The following is a 9187-nucleotide window of genomic DNA, read 5'->3' on the forward strand; positions in this document are numbered from 1 at the left end:
TTCACCAAGTCACCAGGTAAATGAGTAGCAGATAGGGCCAGTCTCGAAATCCCAGATATTAAGGTTCAGTCCCAATGAAAGTTATAATAATACTTTTAAATTATGATAAACCCACAATCATATGTGAAAGTATTCAGAAATTCTAAATAACCTTTTAAAAAAGATTTTAAATAGAATGTAGGTCAGTTCAAAGACATTTGAGAAGATGTATTCATGGTAGTTTAAAATCTCATTATGCAGTTAATAGTGTATTAATAATTAGACATTCAAAAATGTATAGAGACATCACCCTTTACATACAGATTTCAAATCTAAGCTAGTGCCTCCAAAGCATTTGAAAGCTATCGTGCTTTCCAGGTGCATGAATCATGCCACCAAGGTTGCAGGTTGATTGTAGTAAATATTTTTAAGGAGAAAAACTCTCTACTTCATTGTTGTAGAGTAATTGCACTAATATTTCCCATCTGGACAATGCCTAGACGTTTACACAGCAGTTTCGCATGGATCTTCTTACTTATCCTTCATAGTAAAATAGATATTAACATTATGCCTCTCTTACAGATTTTGGGATTGAACAGTAGAGTGAAATGAAGTGGTTTCCAAATATTTTGGCAGCCTAGCAAATTCTAATGAAGAAATCATATATATATAACCAATGGGCCGAAGGTATCCCTCACCCCACACTGCTAGGGCCAACCATACCCAGGAGGTTCTCTCACGCACAGTTTGAAGACCACCAGCGTAATTTGGGAAAAAAATGTAAGTTTTAAATTCAGACAAGCCTCATGTTGAAACCTGACTAAATAGATACAAGCTGAATATTTCTTTGGATGCATTATTTAACTCTCTAATTCTCGGTTTCCAATTTGTAAAATGGAAATGATAATACTGTAGAGTTCCTTGCACTGTAAGTTCCTAGGCTTAAACTTGACCTATCTTTGTCTCCCTAAAGTGATTCGCTCGAAGTGTTGAAAGAGCAACTTGGAGAATCTAGGTCTTCTGCTACCAAATCTATGGCATTTTCTACTCTATCATGTGATTACAGATTGTATTGTCAGTTGAGTTTGGAGGCCTTGACAGTAGCACAGTGTCCTCTGGCAAGGAAATATAGTAATGTGCACGTCCTGTTGTAGTGAGAGCAGCAGGGTGACAAACCAGGAGGCAACATTTAAAGCATGTGTTCTTAACCAGGTCTGAGACCCCTTGGATGAGCTCAAGAGCCGTGTGAACTCCCCTGAAAATTTTTAGATGTGTGCAGATGTGCATTTTTCTAGGGAGATGGTCCATAGCTTCAAATTATCAAAAGCATCCAAAATGTAAGAAAAGTTCAGAACCTGTGGACTCCGGTGTCATACCTTGATCATGGACTCTGCTGTTTCTTTTACAAAGAAAGCCAGAGGTTGTTATCAGCTCTTCCAGTCTGTCAAACAGGGGCCCGTGATTCCCAAACATTAGTGAGATTAAGAATCATCTGAAAATCATACAAATATGACTAGGTATTAGATGATATTAGAGACTGTTATTTTTGTTAGGTGCTATTCAAGAAAACTTTACAAATAATTTAATTAATTTTCAATTAATGAATTAATTTTCAAACAATTTATTACCATAAAATGTTGCCACCATTCAAGGAAAAAGGTCCTACCTAGTTCATTCAATGATTCACTCTTATTTTATAGAAAAAGAGATTGATAATATATTCAATACAGAACAAATTAAAAACTATCTAAAGTTCACTGGACCTTTAACTAGCAGCCAGCTGGATGGGTCAGTAACTATTTCCAGAACAAGTTTTAATTTCATTAAAGTCCATCAGAAAAGTGCCTAAGAATTTTATCATGAATGTAAGCATTTTTGCAGAAGGTGGCTATGAATTACATTATGCAAATATGTCTGTCTCTGACCTGGTTTGAGACAAGTTTTCTTTCTGATGTGATAGTGGCATTGTTGTTCTTCCCCTGCCTTTTTTTTAAACTAAGATTTTTGTAAGTATTTATTGAGAGGAACAGATGTTTGTTCCCAAAAGTTACTGTAAATTTAAAATGAGAATGAGAAAAATCACAAGAGATTGGAATTACATATTTTACTTTTTATTTTGATTAATTTCTATTTTATTATTTTCCAGCTTTATTGTGATATAATAGATATATACCATTGTGTAAGTTTAAAGTATACAATGTGATGATTTGATACATAAGTTTATATTGTGAAATGCCTACCACAAAAGGTTAGTTAAAACCTCCGTCATCTCTTAAAATTACCTTTTTGTGTGTGTGTGGTGAGAACCTTTAAGATTTACTCTATTAACAACTTTCAAGTATATAACACAGTATTGTTATAGTCACCATTTTGTACATTAGATCCCCAGAACTTATTCATTTTATAACTGGAAGTTTGTACCCTTTGACCAGCATCTCCCCATTTCCTCACCCCGTAGCCCCTGGCAACCATCATTCTACTCTCTGTTTCTGTGAGTTTGCCTTTTTTAGATTCCACACATACGTGAGATCATATAGCGTTTGTCTTTCTCTATCTGACATATTTCACTTAGCATAATGCCCTCAAGGCCCATCCATGTTGTCACAAAAGACAGGATTCCCTTCTTTCTTATGGCTGAATGATACTCCATTTTTCTTTATCCATTCATCTGAAGATGGGCACTTAGGTTGTTTCTGTATCTTGGTTATTGTGCAATGAACACAAGTGCAGAAATTTCATTTCCTTTAATCACATTGTTATTTTTTGTTTTGTTTTGTTTTTTGCTATTGAGTTGCGTGAGTTTCTTATATATTGGGTTGGCCAAAAAGTTCGTTCATTCCATAACATCTCATGGAAAAACCCAAATGAACTTTTCGGCCAACCCAATATTTTGGATATTAACCCCTCATCAGATAGATATTTTGCAAATATTTTCTCCCACTCCATAAGTTGCTTTTCATTTTGTTGATCATTTCCTTTGCTGTGCAGAAGCTTTTTAGTGTGATGTAGTCCTATTTGTTTATTTTCACTCTTTTTGTTTGTGCTTATGATGTTATATCCAAAAATCATTGCCAAGATCAATGCCAAGGAGCTTCTTCTCTATATTTTTTTCCTAGGAGTTTTATGATTTCAGGCCTATGTTTAAGTCTTTAATTCATTTTGAGTTAATTTTTGTGAGTAGTATAGGATAGGGTCCAATTTCATTCTTTTGCATGTGATATCCAGTTTTCCCAGCATCACTTATTGAAAAGACTATCATTTTCCCATTCTCGATTCTGTTTCATAGGTCTGTGTGCCTGTTTTTATGAGAGTACCTACCGTTTTAATTAATAAAGCTTAGTAACATAGTTTGAAATCAGGAAGTGTGATGCCTCCAGCTTTGTTCTTTCTCAAGACTGTTTTGGCTATTCAGGGTCTTTTGTTGTTCCATTTAAATTTTAGGATTTTATTTTCACTTCCTATAAAAAATGTCATTGGAATTTTGATGGGGGTTGCAATGAACCTATAGATGACTTTGACTAGTATGGACATTTTACCAATATTAATTCTTCTGATGCATGAACACAGGATATCTTTCCATTTAGTTGTGTCTTCTTCAATTTCTTTCATTAAAGTCAATAGTGTTCAGTGTTCAGATCTTTCATCTCCTTGGTTAAACTTATTTCTAAGTATTTTATTGTTTTTGACGCTATTGTAAATGGGGTTATTTCTTTTTCAGATATTTTCAGGTATCAGTGCTAGAAACACAATTGATTTCTGTATGTTCATTTTTTATCCTACAATTTTTGTATCCTGCAATTTTACTGAATTTGTTGATTAGTTCTAACACGTTCTTTGGTGGAGTCCTTAGGATTTTCTCTATATAAGATTATATCATCTTCAAACAGAGACAATTTTGCTTCTTCCTTTTTAGATTTGGATGCCTTCTATTTCTTTTTCTTGCCTAACTGCTCTGTACTATGTTGAATAGGAGTGGTAAGAGTGGGCACACTTGTCCTGATCCTGATCTTAGAGGAAAAGTTTTCAAATATTCACTGTTGAATATGATGTTAACTGTGGGCTTGCCATATTTGGCATTTATTATGTTGGGGTATGTTCCTTCTATACCTAATTTGTTGAGAGTTTTTATCATAAAAGAATGTTGGGGCTTCCCTGGTGGCGCAGTGGCTGAGAGTCCGCCTGCCGATGCAGTGGAGCGGCTAGGCCTGTGAGCCATGGCCGATGAGCCTGCGCGTCCGGAGCCTGTGCTCCGCGACGGGAGAGGCCACAACAGTGAGAGGCCTGTGTAACACACATACACAAAAAATGTTGTATTTTGTCAAGTGCTTTTTCTTCATCTATTGAGATGATCATATGATTTTTATCCTTCATTTTGTTAATGTTGTGTATCACATTTATTTTATTTTTTATTTTCATTTTTAAAAAAATGTTTACTATTTATTTGGTTGCGCCGGGTCTTAGTTGCGGCAGGCAGGCTCCGTAGTTGCAGCATGCATGTGGGATCTAGTTCCCTGAACAGGGATCTAACCCGGGCCCCCTGCATTGGGAGTGTGGAGTCTTATCCACTGCGCCACCAGGGAAGTCCCGTGTATCACATTTATTGATTTGGGTATGTTGAACCATCTTTGCATTCCAGGGGTAAATCTCACTTGATCATGGTATGATGGTATGATTGTTTCAATGTGCCATTGAGTTTGGTTTGCTAATACCAGCAAACTGAACTTTTGCATTTATATATGTCAAGAATATTGGTCTGTAGTTTTCTTTTCTTGTGGTGCCCTTATCTGGCTTTGGAATCAGAGTAATGATGTAAAATGAGTTTGAGTGTTCTCCCCTCAGTTTTTTGGAAGGGTTTGAAAAGGACTGCTATTAATTCTTCCTTAAAGGTTTGGTAGAATTCACCAGTGAAACAATTGGGCCCTGGACTTTTCTTTGTTGGGAGGTTTTTGATTAGGGACTCAATCTCCTTACTCATATTGATCTCTTCAGATTTTCTTCTTCATGAATTAATCTTGTATGTTTCTAGGAATTTATCAATTTCTTCTAGGTTATTCAATTTGCTATACTCCTCCCCCTTTTTTATAATAAACTTAAAATTTTACAATAGTTTTAGATCTACTAAAAAGTTGTAAAGATAGTACATAGTTCCTATATACCCCATACCAAGTTTCTCCTATTGTGAACATCTTGTATTATTCTGAAACCTTTATCACAACTAAAGAACGAATATCCGCACATTACTATTAACTAAACAACACACTTTATTAAAATTGTACTAGTGCCTTTCTCATTATATCTTGTCAGGTGTGCATTCTATCAATAAGACTTATCACTGATCATGTTAACCTTGATTACTTGGCCAAGGCAGTGTTTCCTGTTTGCTAAATTTCTCTCCTGTAAAGTTACTGTTGCCCCCTTTTATATTTTATGCTTTGGAAGCACATCACTAAGTTCTACCCACACTCAAATCCCCCCCACTTTTTTTTGAGATACATATTGAAATATTTAGAGGTGAAATGAAACAATGTCAAAGATTTGTTTTAAAATATTTTAGCAAAGAAGAAAAAAGCATGGGGGAGGGTCAGAGAGATAAGTAACTATGGTGATATACTGTTGACTGTAGAAGCTGGTGATGTATATACTAGAAGTTGTAAAGAATTCTATGCAACTTTTCTGGGCCATTTTCACTGAGAGATCACCAACAGCATCTATAAATGTCTAAAACCTCTGTCCAACCACCTTTAGGATACTATTTCTTTTCTTCATAAACTGGAGTCTGTCCTGAATTCCTTCCACCCCTCTCAGCTTTTCTGACATCTGTACATTTAACCTAAGTTTCATTATGTTCATTTTGAAGTTGGATTTTGTCTCATGTTAATATGGACTGAATGTTTGGGTTTACTGCCCCAAAGATTCCTATGTTGAAACCCTAATCTGCAAGGTGATGGGATCTTTGGGAGGTGATTAAGTCATAAGGGCAGAGCTCTCAGGATTGAGATTAGTGCCTTTTATAGACGAGACCCCAGAAAGCTAGCTTGCCCTTTCTGCCATTTGAGGACACAAATGAGAAGATGGCTCTCTATGAGGAAGCAGACCCTGACTCTGCCAGCACTTGGATCTTGGACTTTCCAGACTCTAAAACTGTCAGAAATAAATTTCCATTTTTATAAGCCAACTAATCTATGGTATTTTGTTATAGCAGCCCAAACAGACTAAGATACTTACAGAGGTATAATCAATACTCATTATTCCTTTGGTCTAAGCAAAGACCTTACCCATCAAAGATGCTCAATAAATATTTGGGAATGGGAAAAAAAATCACCTGGGACGGTGCTTGTTTAAAAGTGAAGATTCCTGAGCCTTGCTCCCTCAATATTCTGGGAATCTACATGTTACTTAAGCCCTACTTCTCTTTTTGATACAAGTGCCCATGGACCACGGTTTTAGAAACAATGCCTAAATTATAAAAGCAGGGACCATTTTGATGATCCCTGTATTCAATACACGTTTTTGATGAATAGATATATTAAGTGAAGGAATCTATACTCTTTGGGAATAGATGCGAAAGGTGGATCCACAACTGATTTTTATTATCAGCTTTTGACACAGTCATAGGACTCTTGGTTTGTTCTCAGAGTCAACTAGTCACGTAAAATCTAACAAATATAAAAATGTTGACACCTAAAGGGCTCAAAAGACTTGTCCAAATTTTTCTGTATTCAAAGGGCCAGTTCTGTCCACCTTTATCAGCTACTTCTTTACACTGATTTATTGATTAACCTTATAAGCACCACTTTATTGCAGGCATTATGCTAGGTACTAGAGAAATAGAGCTGAACAAGAAAAGTTGCTTGTGTTCAACAGCTGAATGGTGGAAAAGAAAACCAACAAAACACAATATAGTATCTTAAGTGTTATAAGAGAGATAACACATATTCCAGTATAGACCACACAAGTCATCCATGTAATTGCATGAATCTCTATTAAATTAGAGATTTCTATTTTAATAGAAAAAATTAAAATTTTAAATTAGAGAATCTCTATTAGATTAAATCTCTATTAAATCTCTAGAGAGGTTTGGCCTCTGCCTTCTTTGGCCAAGTGACCAAAACAATTCCTCATTCCTTGTTTTGTCTCCTGGTTTCTCTGCCTTAAAGAACCCACTTGAGCAAACTTCTGGGCTCCATTTTTGGCACTTCTTCCCCCACTAGAGGCAATACCAGGCATGGCACACCCACTCCTTTAGCTTGGAGATCTCAGGCAGCCCACACATTAAGGGAAATATGATTAGTTGTGTACTTTACAGTTTCTTTTAGATAAAAAGCACAGCACAAGTGGATGGTATCTGGGGTGCAATATGGTATAGTAGAAGGAACAGTGGATTGGAATCTCAGGGAAAACAATAACAGTAAATACAGCCTTTTTTTTTTTTTTTTTTTTTTTTTAACACAAAGCCTTTAGTTCCCAAAGCTTTTTCCTGTGTTAACTCTGTGACATTGAGCAAGTCACATACTGTCTCTGGACCTTGGTTTCCTTATCTATAAAATGAGAGGGTTGGACTCGTTATCTCAAAGGTTCCTTCCAGCTTTAAAAGTCTGATAGGAACGTTTATGGACGTTTACCTTATGACTTCATGTAAAGATCCAGCTGGGCTACTTCTCCCCTCTCCCAGCTCCGGGCAAACCTGTGGGCCTACGCCATTCAAATATATGGACATGAACTAAAAAACTGAAAATTATTTTGTGTATGGTGGGGTAAGGGAGGCTTAGAATCTAAAATTAAACAGGATACAGTTCTGTAGAAAAGTTCTGTAGAAAAAGTGGGAACTAATTGAGATAGCCAGCAGGAAGCAACATACCACAGGCTTTTGACATGGTCCAGACAGGCCCTGGTGGTCAGAATAGATGTCCTTTTATCATTTCTATTAAAGTATGTTTGGTCATTGACCAGACATGTATGGAATGCTAACTGTTGCAAGGCACTAGGTTAGGTCCTAAAAATATTAAGGAAAAATCAAGCTGGAAACTCCATTATTCGGCTAGAATATAATTCAGCTTAAAACTGCTTTAAGATTTAAGAAGATCAAGCACTTCCTAAAAAATTATAAACAAACTTTTACAGTAAATATTGAAAGCTTACAGCTGCATTAAAATTTCTATACATGTTTGTTGCCAGAAATTTCTCAAAAAATGAAAACAGAAAATGCTGTTTTGAAAGGGCTTGCCAAATTTTTAGTAAAAATAGTTTTCTGTATTTGGGGAAAGTGTAAGACTGGTATTTTAGATCAAGTGTTGTGTTTGTCTTTTAGATTAAAAGGTGCTAGATAATTAGGAAAATTGCTCTGAGCCCATTTAATACAAAGAAGATATAGTCACTTGGCATTATTATTCTGAGGTAGCTAGGTTAAAAAAAATCTATCTATCTATCTGGAACAAGAAATGAGAACTATAAAACAACTGTATTATTTTTCTTTTTTCTTTTGGGATTTGATCTCAGGCAGTTCAACTCCAGGGACCATGCTTTTCACCTCAGATCATACTATATGGAACACAGTATATGGAATTTCAGCCTCCTAAACACTTTGAGGTCCATCATGGAAAGGGAAAGAAGAAAGGGTAAGAGAGAAAACCAACTAGAAAAGAAGAAAGAATGCCACCAAAGGGCAGACATGGGGTGTCTGTGAGGCTAAAAACAGTGGTAATATTAGCAAAGGCTACCAGGAAGCTCAAAGGATAGGGTGTGTAGTTGGACAATAGGAAGTTGGAGTTTTATTCTCTACGGCAGAGCTGTTTAAGATGATGACAAATTTCTGATTGGATTCCTAGGAGTAAGTTTACTGCCCGGAGAGATAAAAGTGATTCTAGTGAAGAAGGTCCAAGAATTGTGAATCTATTTAGATAAATCTGTGACATGAATACTGATATCTCTTAGTAATGTGGTCTGAGAATGTGGTATCCATAACTGCTGCCTTTTGGAAATTATGAAACCTTGTGCCTTGTAGCCTGGCCAAATTTTATCAATTTCCTATGGCAGATTTGTGTATTCTTGGGTTATTGGCGGTGTTTTGCTTTGCTTTTACACACTCTGATTCTAATAAGGCAATTTAAATATTTATTCTTATTGTGATATGTTTGTGCTTACACCTGATACATTATTCTCTGGTTGAAAGCAACAGCATAAACCAACTCTGGTTAACATGAACAAAAGG

Source organism: Monodon monoceros, unplaced genomic scaffold (genome assembly GCF_005190385.1).
Source record: "Monodon monoceros isolate NGI ecotype Baffin Bay Population unplaced genomic scaffold, NGI_Narwhal_1 Super_Scaffold_11, whole genome shotgun sequence".
Classification (NCBI taxonomy): domain Eukaryota; kingdom Metazoa; phylum Chordata; class Mammalia; order Artiodactyla; family Monodontidae; genus Monodon; species Monodon monoceros.